Source organism: Arachis hypogaea, chromosome 10 (genome assembly GCF_003086295.3).
Source record: "Arachis hypogaea cultivar Tifrunner chromosome 10, arahy.Tifrunner.gnm2.J5K5, whole genome shotgun sequence".
In the NCBI taxonomy this organism is placed as follows: domain Eukaryota; kingdom Viridiplantae; phylum Streptophyta; class Magnoliopsida; order Fabales; family Fabaceae; genus Arachis; species Arachis hypogaea.
Genome location: NC_092045.1, coordinates 31,560,629 through 31,573,011, shown reverse-complemented (window position 1 = coordinate 31,573,011; position 12,383 = coordinate 31,560,629). Strand labels below are relative to the sequence as shown.

Sequence of the window (12,383 nt, the reverse complement as noted above, 5' to 3'; positions counted from 1 at the left end):
CTTCTTACCGACGTATAACTCATCCCAACGAGAAGTTTAAAGATATTCATCGACGGACGAACTATACACTGACCAAACTCAGCAAGAACAACAATAATAATAATAATAATAATAATAATAATAATAATAATAATAATAATAATAATAATAATAATAATAATAATAATAATAATAATAATGCGGGGAAACGCCTGCAGCATAATGATAAGTATATTGGTATATTAATTGGCACAAGGGAGAATGACTATGTGCACTCAGATCAAAAGGGTGTCCCTTACTCCCTTTCCATGAGTGATAGGAAGAAGAGTATTCATCACTCTCCATGTATGGATCTCTTTTATTTGCTTCACAACAAATTCATTCTAACCATTATAATTAATTTGGCCAATTCTGTGGTGTCTGTAATTTTGGTGTCGAAATTGTCGAAATTATTTTTTATAGTAAATTTTAAATATTAAAAAATTATTTATTTTATATTTTTAATTTAAATATTAAATTTTATCTTATTTTACTAAGTTAGACAAATATATATAGACATCATAGCATGCACCAATTAATTTATAGATCCAAAGCATTAAACTAAAATCAATTGCATGCTGCAGGCGTTTCCCGCATTATTATTATTATTATTATTATTATTATTATTATTATTATTATTATTATTATTATTAAATGGTATCAAAAGTATACATTACTAAAAAAATAAGAATCACAAATAAATCTATAAAAAATGATAAAATTAAACAAATATTAAAAATATTCTAAAAAAGATTAGCAATCGGATTTAAAGAAAATCTAGTGATTTGAGAAGACGAGAGTAGAAAAAAAAATAGAAAGTGAGACACGATTCCAATATGATTCTTGAATAATGATGAACTTCGAGTTCAACAGTTTCATTTATTACACTATATACACATATGAATACTTTAAGAAAAAAATATAAGTAGATAATAAAAATATTAAACAATGTAAATAATAAATATATCGGATGTTTATTTTATTAAGTGTACGGATAGTTATTTTAATATTAAGATTTAGATGATTAATTTAGAGGTGTAGTATACTTTTATTTAATTGATAGTTGTTCATGTTATTTAAGATGGTCATTGTTTATCTAACACTTTCTATACTCTAAATATCGTCTAATTATCATTGCTGACTGCACAGCCTCTAACTAACTCACCAACTAATTCCCTAACTAATCAACTAATTGTTGTTAATTTACATGGCAAGCTATCGACCCTTTGCTAAGCTACAGCTACTATGCTATTAATAATACTTCAACACCCTCCTCAAGTTAAGCTTGGTTACTGCAACGAAACAATATTTTCACAACTCTTTTCTTTAATGTCTAATGATCATTTTAACCATCGCTAAAATTTTACGCAACAATTAAAAAAGTGTCACTGATTTGAGTGGCGTAGTGATAATTTTGGACTACCGTTGTTTTGTTAAGTTGTTTGTGACTTTAGAAGTAAAAGATTGTTACTAATTTGTAATATTTGTTTCAGCGTTTTATGCTATATATAATGATGGTATGAAACTGTCACTAAATTTCTAAATTTTGTGATAGTTTTTTTCTTATATTTCGTGACTGTTTAAAAGTGTGACAATATATTCAGTGACGGTATGAAACCGTCACTAAATTACTTATTCTTGTGACAATTTTTTTCCTATATTTAGTGACTTTTTATACCATCACAATATATTTAATAGCAGTTTAAAACTGTCACTAAATTTTTAATTCGTGCGACATCTTTTTCCTTTATTTAGTGGCGATTCTAAATCATCACAATATCTTTAGAGTTAGATTTTAATATTTTTAAATACTTAGTTCTCGGTTAAACTACCACTATCTTTCTAAAACACTTTATTATACCCTTAATGCTCAATATCAAAAACATAGTAAAAAATCTAAGAACCATATTAATTCACTATCAAATAATCTCGTAGAAGCTAGCCTTTATTTTACATTAATCAAATAACAAAATTCAAATAATTTTAGTCCATCCAAATATATGTAAGAACTAATTTATCACCTAATCACATAATATAACACCTGAATTTAAAGATTAATCAATTAAGATATAAATCTAAACCCTCAAATAATTGCCTAACAGCATAGACTTTTGTGACAATGATTGAATTTCAGCAGGATTGTGGCTCGACTTATTCCACTCTTCCAATTTAAATCATGTACAAGAATACCTTAAGCTGAGATATGCTTTTGCAGCTCAATCAATTCATGCTTTACTTCTACAACCTCCTCACATATCCTACAAAATCAATAATAAAGGGAAAATGTCTTATACCCCAGAAAGTATGTTCGTACTCAATTAAAGCACTCTATATATATATATAAACTGGCAATCCTTATGATGAAGTTCGAGTTCAACAGTTTCACTTATTACATTATATATACACATGTCTACTCTAAATATCATCTAACTAATTATTGCTGACTGTGCGGCCTCTAATTAACTCACCAGCTAATTCACTAACTAATATAAACTAATTGTTGTTAATTTACATGCCAAGCTATCGACCCTTTGCTGCTACGTTATGCTACAGCTACTACTACTATGTTGCTAATAATACTTCAACAGGATTTTAATAAGATTTTTTTATAAGTATGACCAGAAAAATGAGATTTTTTTTTTAAATTTAGTGATTTTACCATAAAGACATAAATGATTTTTTTAATATATTCTTTTATGTGAATGATTGAATTTTTTTTAAAATGTCTAGTGATTGAATTTCACTTTTTTTTTATGTAAATTCTAAATAGTTATTAAAATGTTCTTACAAAAGTTTGAATCAAATACACAAAATATTTATCAAATACAAAATTAATTTTTTTTGAATATTTTGTTTAAGATTTATCTATGATTTATTTTTTTTAAGGTTTTTTTATCAATGACATAAGCTTTCAGTACTATTCTAGTCATTAATTAAAAATGCAATGAAATAAAATCTACATCTGTACAAGAAACTTAATCAGTGGAATGGAAAAGAAGAGTGGAGATTGGGGGGAACATAATGACAAGAGCTAAAAACTAAAAACAGATTCAATAATAAGGTATAGAAGTTATGGAAAAAACTATCAAAAAAGTCACTCCATTTAGAGGTGATAAGAGGACAAAACTTGTCAGATAAACTTGTGTTATTCACTAAAAGAAATTGGTCGGATAATAAATTTGAGACTGCTATAATAAAAATACCCACCTAATTCACACCACTTAATTAATAGATTTTGGTGGAGGTGAGGCGAGCTTGTTTGGCGGGCCTATCATTCTATATTTTTTAATTTTGACAAAAAATTACTTAGGCTCATATTAATTTTATTTTGGACAATATTAGTTTTATTATTTTGTTTCAAAAAACTTAATTAATGATTATGTTTATTAGATATTTAGAATTATAAAGATTTTAGTATTTATGAATTTAAAAATTATAATTTTTTATAATTATGTTTAATTATAATTTCAAAGAACTTAATTTGATAATTATATTTATTTTGGATAATATTTTTTTATTGAAATGTTTGTGAAATTATATATTTTTTAATAATTAACAGTTTAATAATTCTTTAAAAAAAAAGAATTGGCAAATTTAGTCCACCAAGCTACCGTTAAACGAAAAAGAATAGAAATTTAAAATCCTCTCATTAATTAGAGTCAGACAGACTTTTAATAGGATGGGATTAGATAGCCTATCCATCCCTAATTCCATCCCACAGTTTTAATATAGAACTATTAAAATAGAAGAACACATATAAAAAAATAATATAACATTTGAAAATTATGCAAAATTTTGCAAGTAAATAGAATTACTTTTAAATAGTAATTAAATTAAGTGAATCATTAAAAACAGGAAACTAGATACTCACAATTTTATATGTTTTAAAATTTGATAGACAAATTGAAACAGAGAATTTTTTTATTTTAAAAATATTTAGATAATTCAATAATACTATATGTACATTAAATATTCTTGATATTTATATAAAAATATATTTATTATTAATTAATTTTTTATTTATAATATTTTTAATTAATAAAACAAAAAATACATATTAATTATTAGAAAATATTGATATTTAACTACAAAATATTATATATACATTAAAATTAGTGATTATATATTTATATATAAATATTTGTATAATTTAATATAATTTAATTTATTTTAATATATATTTTAGATTAATAATTAATTTTAATGTATCTATAATATAGTTGATTAAAATACTATCTACATATTGTGGGTAATTAAGTAAAAATAGAGAGAAGAAAAAGAGAAAGAAAGGAACGAAGGATGAGAGAGAGAGAGAAGTATATATAATAAGGTGACGGTGGCAAATGATGAGAGAGGTAAGTCAGAAGAGAAAAGGGGAATCGGTTCGCCGCATATCAAACGGCGGTGAGCAAAAAGGGACCACCACCTTCCATTTTAAATTAAATAAGATTCTCATTCTTAATCTTAATAGCTCAATCATGCCTCCTCCAACACCTAATTTTGTCCTTTTCTTTTTCTCTTAACCTCATCCTAATTCCATCGCCCACTTCCTCCCCTTAGCTTCTTTCATACTTTATTCTAGGATTTTTTTTATGTATTCTTCTATAATAAACTTATTTTACAGTTTACACATTTTTAACTGCATATACAATTAGATTTATTATGCAATAATATATAAAAAAATAATTTATTCGCTAATTTTCAAAGAATATCAAAGTAGTTATCTTATTAATTTTTTTTCCAATAAACAATTTTAAAAATATTAATTTTCAGACATCACACATGCATACGCTAGAAAAAAGAATTTAAAATGACATTTATATTAGAGCAATTCTTTAAAATCGTCGTAATATTCAGATATTATGACTTTTTTATTATCTCCATAATTGACTTGTATTTAGTGGCGATTCTGATGATTATGACAGTTTTGAACAAAAAAAGAAAGTATATTACCAGATTTTATCAAATTTTTTTGTAATGACAAAACCAAGATTAAGAAGATTTTGAATCTTCTAAAATATAAAACTTGATAATGTAGAAAGAAAATGAGGCTTATTACTTGTGAATTATATTATTATTCGTTAGTACTATTATGTATTTTTTTAAGTGTAAACCAAATAACTGATGTTGCAATAATACAATGTAAACTTTGTCAAAAACAATCTACTAAAGTAAAATAAAATACTTAAACAAGCATTACTTTTGTTTGATTGACTTGTAGAGAAGTATTTGATAGTCTCCTTATAGGGGAAGGGAGTGAGTATGCGTGTTAAATTGGAGATGACCTTATGAAACATTATTATTATTATGGTAACCCTTTTTCTTCAACATACGGCAGAAAATGCAACCCACATGTTGAATCCTAAGTTGATAAAATCATGAACGGTCTTAATTATCAAATGGGGTGGCATTACATGCATTTTCTGCCAACCACATTCACATGAGCTCTAAATTAAGCTCAATGTTTGACAATTATACACATCTTCAAAGCATAGAAGCATTCCACGACCCAAGAAAAAAGGGCAAGAAAGTATGGTGCTATGAGTACTTTTTATATGGACCTTCAATTAACCCCCTAAAGCCGTAGTTTTGATATCTTTGATATTTATAGGTGGTGCTAGTTATAAATATTTGCACCTAAATACAGTGCTGGACGATATTAATTCAAAGTTCAATACATTGCATATGCAAAAATACAAATATTTTATAACAAGTTCATATATGATATATCTATTCGTTCAAAATAATTTTGCACATACATTCAGTTCAACTGTATTGTTTCACAAAGAATTAGAAAAAAAAAATGACACTAGTATAAGTTTAAATAAACATCACATTATTAATTTTTTTTCACCGAAATAACATTATATAAAAGTCACTGTTGGGTAAGAAAATTATACATTCTAAATCATAAAATTTCACATCAATACATAATCATTTGATATATATTTTTTATAAATCAAAATTGTCAAAAAAATAGTACTAGATGAATAAGTTATTGATCAATCAAGCTTCTAACCAAGTGTCCCTAAAGAATGAAAAAGTCAAAGTTCTTCTTTTTCCTATTTTACAATAGGTTTAATTTTATATTAGTCTTTATAATTTTATTAAATTTGTAATTAAGTTTTGATATATTTTTTTAATTGGGGCTCTTCATTATTTTTAATTTTATAATGAGGTCTTTTTTAGTGCAAAAAAATATAGTTAACTAAAATATTTTTTTGCAAATTAAAGATATCCACAATTAAAAATCTAATTAGATATTTAACCACATATTTTTAGAAGAAATATTTCCTTAATTTTAATGTTTTCAAAATGAAGAAGATCTAATTATAAAATTAAAAACAATATAAAGATTCAATTAAAAAATATATATAAAAATCTAATTACAAATTTAGTAATACTATAAAGACCAATAGAGTAATTTTAAATATTTAGTAAAGTATTGTTTTTGTCCCTAACGTTTGGGGTAGATTTCAAAGTTGTCCATAACGTTTAAATCGTCCTATTTAAGTTCCAAACGTTTTAAAATCATCTCAATCTTGTCTTGCCGTTAGTGATCTGTTAACGGAAGGTAGAACAAAATTGAAGCAATTTTGAAACGTTAAGAACTTAAATAGGACGAAAATATTGGGAACAAAATCGATACATTACTCTTAAAAGAATTACAAAATCAAGTAAAATGATAATGAATTTTAACGGAATGAATTGCATTACTAGTTTAATATTTTTACTCATACTTGTAGAACGACTAATATATAAACTTTCGAAAAGAAAAAGAAAGAGTATAATAAAATATAAATTATATCTTTTTATCTCTAATATACCAAACTTTTTTAATGTGTAATTTAATTTAATTTAATTTTTAACTTTTTAATAAATTTTAATTTTTTTTCAATAATTTCAATTTTTTTCTAACAAATAATTACTTAATTTTTTTAATTTTTCTTTTAATGAAAGATAAATTCACTCAGACAAAAATAATGTGAGTAAAAGTAAAATTAAAAAAATAATTGAATAATTATCTATCGTAAAAAAATTGATATTATTGGAGAATAAAATTAAAAATAAAGTTTAATTAAATTAAACATTAAAGAATTTCGATACATTAGAGACAAAACGTACAATTTATATTCTATATGTATCATACCTATTTTTTTTCTTTTTCACAAGTTTATATACTAGTCATTTTACAAACATTGAGTAAAAATTTTTAAGAGTAAAATTATAAAAAATAAATTTATTTAGAATGACAGTATTGTGATTAAGTATAATTTACTTAGATGTGATTGAAAAATAATTAAATAACTATATACCATAAAAAATTAATATTATTAAAGGATAAAATCAAAATTTATTTCTATGTATTATTTTTTCTCTAACATTTTCGTTCAATTTAAATCTTTAACATTTTAAAATTATCTCAATTTTGTCTTGTCATCAATTCTGTTAACAAATCCCTAACGACAGGACAATATTGAGCCAATTTTAAAACGTTAAGGACGTAAATAGAATAATTTAAACGTTAGAGACAACTTTAAAACTTACACCAAACATTAAAAACAAAAACTATATACATTATTCTTCTTACTTGCTACAAATTTTTTTCTCAACATATCTCTTCTTTTGTTATTTATCCAGAAACTTTGTATTTTATTTAGAAATTTCTGTATTTTTTTTAAATTTCTTTGGTACAAGAAATTTCTATATTTGTTTTTATAAAATTTCGATATTTCTGCTATTAAAAAAAAACTTTTTAGAAACTTAATTAAGACTTAGTTATAAAACACTTGTTTATCCAGTATCTTTCTTGACAAAAACAAAAAAATTTAACAAGTGCATAAATATGAATTGTTAAATAATAATCTTATGGTTCAATTTTTACAAAATGAATTTATAAAAAAAAAAATCTTTATACGACTGTATGAATAGCATAATTAACCTCAAACATTATTTATAAAAAGAAAAAACCTCCAGCATAAATCCAATAAAGTATATTAACACAAGTAAATTAACCTTTTCTCAATCGTAGTGATCCATAGTTCCATACAACTAAAACTTCTGATGCAGAATATATAAATTTCAGCAACAAACGTAAAAAGAAAGGTCGATGCAAAATAGAAACACAAGGATCAGAAAGTATTCAAGGAATTACGATAATGCGAATATATACCCCTAACTTGAAAAAGCCACTATGCCAGACACCCCCAAATACGTCGCATTACAAATATTCCATGACCATGATTTATGATCGAAGAGCCCCCCCATGTGAAATACAATAACAGACAATAAAAGTAAAGAGATTCTGATCAAAAGACAATAAAATGTTTGCAAATATTGGACTGAAAAAGGCAGAAACCGAATAAATTCTTGCTACAAACTGTGGCACAAGGCACAATTAGCTCAACAGTCTAACCCTAAAAGATAAAAAAGAAAGAACAAAGCTATAGAACATAGTAGTGTGTATAGTGTAAGTGAGAACATACAAGTGACTTGGCAAGTGACTACTGATGGAGTGTACTTGTGTAATTGTTTGTTTACACTGATATTAATTTCATGAGAAATAATAGAAGAAATTCAGGGAGAAACTGAAATCAACAACCTGATCATGACATCAAGCATACCCTATGTGCTAAAGGAAGGGATTCGATTGCATATGGTACCATGAAGCCTTTCAATTAACACAGCAATGCCAATATTACACTGCCAAGTAATAGCTAAACATTCAGAGGAAATTAACAAAACCAAGCATTATCTTTACATTCAGAGGAAATTAACAAAAATCTTACTCATCAAAAGATAATTTTGTCCAGCAAGCTCTTAAGGCAATGATCATTGTTGAGTTATTACCCTCATCCATCAGAGTCTGACTTACTGTTGAAATTTATGTTAAGAGTATCCATTGAATCCTTCCTTAAAGCATTATCTCCTGCACTAAAGAAAATCTTTTAAATTCTCTAACATGTATAATTTATATAAGGTTCAACCAATTTCCAGACCTGTTTACTTCTGATGTACATGGCTTTTAACCTTTTGACAATGATGTCAACACCTATGTTACTTCCCTTTATATTGATCAAAACGTTCCCCCGCTGAACTTCTATGGCCACCATACATGTACCACTATGCAAGAACACTAGGCGATATCAACCTATGGACTACTAGTTTAGAAACTGTAGGTTGACTCCTTGACTAACTGATCTGGATAGAACCAAAATAAGAGGTTGCAACAGTACAAAATATCTCTGGTATTTCCTGACTGTCATCACTTAACTTGCAAGAAGGATGCAGTCACTGGTAAAACTAGCCATATATATTATTCTTCTAGGCATCATGGTTGTAAGTTTTATCATTGAAATCAAAATGGATTATACGTTCCTTCATTTCATCATCAGAATCAATCTGCAAACCACCTAAAAGCAACCTACTTAACATTTCTCTCTTCTCTTTGATTAGCATCAGGTTTACTGAATTTTTTTAACAATTTTCCTGCTCAAGTTCAAGATATATTCAAGCTTTGCCATTAATGGTGTTTCAATTTCATACTTTTTCTGGCACATGAAATTATATGTCTCAGTTGCTTTTATGTAATCTCTACAAGACATGTACTTAAGATGATGTTGAATCACAGAGATGGCAATAGTATCATGTTTTATTCGGTTAAAGACATCCTTAGCCTTGACAAAATTACCAACTTTTACCAAATACACTATATCGCAGAATTAGGACAACATTTCTCCAGACATCAATACAATTGCAGCTCCCATTTATCATGTAAATTCAACCAAAGTACATATGATGGTGCCAATGTCTTCAAACCACTCTTTACAAAATCTGTCATCATGTCTACCAACAAGTTCTATTTCTCAATATTTGCACCAGTATCTCAGTTATTTTAGTATGTGCTTCATCATGTCTTGCTATCAGTTGTCCCTGCATCTCCCTCATTAAATCCAAAGACTTACATAACATACCAACCTTTGAGTAGACTTCCATCTTATACACGGTGGCCTGTGATGTTTGGGGGGGGGGGGGGGGGGGGGTTGCTTTTGGACCGGAGAAATTTGAGCCAAGCTTTTTCTTCTTTGACCGCATCCCCCTCCCTCATAGAAGCCCTCAATATGGATAAAAGCATGTCCCTGCCTTCCTCAATTCTAGCACATTGCATCGGTTTCTTCAATCAATATCCTTTATTTATCTACGATATCCTGATAACTATGTAGCCAAATTAGGCCTTCATTGCTATCTTTAAGTAGTAATATACACCAAGTCCAGTTGCAACTAAATTACAATAGATAAATTCAGCTTGTTTTAGGTAATGCTTTGAAAAGTTCCCTGGTTTGCTTACAAGGACACGAAGAGGGAATTATGCAAGCCAAGGCAAGGTTGGTAACCTCAATCATATGACTGTAAATGATGAATGCTTCATCCAGAATATCTTGAACAGGCACACTGGATATGCAGAAATCAATACACAAAATATTGACTCACTAGGGACACAGCCATGTCAATTATATCATAAAAAATCCCACGCCACTTTGAAAACTTTTTTGTTCATTAATCATTACCCATGCAATCTGCTAGAGATGAAACCGAACCAGGGTTGTTGCATCATCCACTTGTATGCCTTAGGAGAAGATACACATATTTGAATAAATAACATAGCAATATAACAAAACAACACAGCATTAGAACAAAGACAGAATACTGAATGCAATGACAAACTACACGCCATAAGGAATTAAAAACATGAAAAAAATCCCGTCATATCGTCATTGATGCTTCCAAGTACTAAACTTGATCAAATTCTACTTGCTAGACACATGAACTGACCAACTAATATTTTACCATAAAATTCCACTAATCTCAGCAATCAATCATGCCAATTTGTTTTCAACAGAAAATATATAAATCTAATTGTTACTCATTCTGAGATGACTAGTTTATGATAAATGTTATCAATGCAATTAGAATGGCTTACCCTAAACCCGGTATCATAATGGCACATGCAATTCACTACAACATAAGCGACGTCTTCGTTCTTCATCCACTGCTCCCTATACTCCTTCACCTAGTTCGTGGAAGAAGAAGAAGATGATGATGATGAAGGTTCCAGAAACAGATCCTCCTCGAACGGCAACGTTTCAGGTCACGTGAGGGTGGATAGGGAAAGAAGAAGGAGGGTGGGAGATGCACGCATTAAGATGATAAACAATGTTAAAATTAGGGATTAGGGTTTGAGGAGAAAAACAGAAACTCAGAAAGGTCGACATTTTTGAAAAATGAAGCATTGCGCTATGCTGTGCGTTGCGACACTTGGCGGGAAACAAGAATATTTGGGTCATGGTCTCATGTAGGGGTGCATATGGGCCGGGTGAAGCCGGGTTTGATGTGATCCAGACCCGGCCCGAAATATGCACCGGGTCTATTTATTAGACTCGAATCCGACCCTAAACCCGATGAAACCAATACACTTTCTGGCCACAATTATATCGGGTGAAAACCGGGTGAAAATCGGGCCGTTAACATTACATTACGTTGATACCTTCTTGTAAACTAGTATGTAAAAATATCCAAATTTCCAAGGCTCCAACCATTAGTTAACATGGTAAAATTCACTTAGAAAAATATAACAAGAACCAACCATTCTTCAAAATTAAAGCATAACCACAATCAATATTAAAGCATAACCACAATCAATACTAATATTGTCTAATAATACCAAATATTTAAATCAATACAAATAACACAATCTTATGTATTAGTCTAAAATCTTATGCATTCTAAACATAAAACATTAACTTATAGTCTTATAATGACTAATAACACAAAATATTAAGGTTTACAATACTTAAATTCCACGTAAGAATAGTCATGATCCATCACTAATAACACAAAATATTAATTGTGTATGATGACCGGGCCACCGGGGCCGACTTCGGATGACCCGAGCTATGGCCCGGACCCGACCCGAAATAATGACCGGGTCTATTTTTGAGACTCGTACCCGACCCTAAACCCGATGAAATCACTCCAAATTAGTTCCTAAAGTGTTCGGGATCGGACCGGGCTTTCGGGCCGGGCCGGGTCTGTGCACCCCTAGTCTCATGGACTAAATTGGTTAAAGACTTCTTATATAAAAAATGTGCTAAGGCCTGAGGGTGTGCTTTCTGTTGAACCAAAAATCTTTTATTGATATAAAAAAATTTTAATCATTAAGCTAAAATCTTAAATTAGATATTTTATATATTTGTTTATATAAAAGTCAAATTTATTTGATAACATATAAATATCAAATTATAATTTCAAAATCTCATCAAATTGTTGAATATTGTAATTTTTTTATAACCTGTAAGTAAAATTGG

The 12,383-nt window shown here is 28.2% G+C and overlaps 1 long non-coding RNA gene across 1 annotated transcript; it reads right to left on the bottom strand.

Annotated features, from left to right (window-relative positions):
• Positions 1–8,531: 8,531 nt before the first annotated feature.
• On the bottom strand, positions 8,532–11,336 carry LOC112715526 (uncharacterized). Its single transcript, XR_003159767.3, has 3 exons — positions 11,000–11,336; positions 8,808–10,645; positions 8,532–8,721 (listed from the first exon to the last, which is right to left on the bottom strand). It is a non-coding gene; the product is annotated as an uncharacterized lncRNA (long non-coding RNA).
• Positions 11,337–12,383: the final 1,047 nt, after the last annotated feature.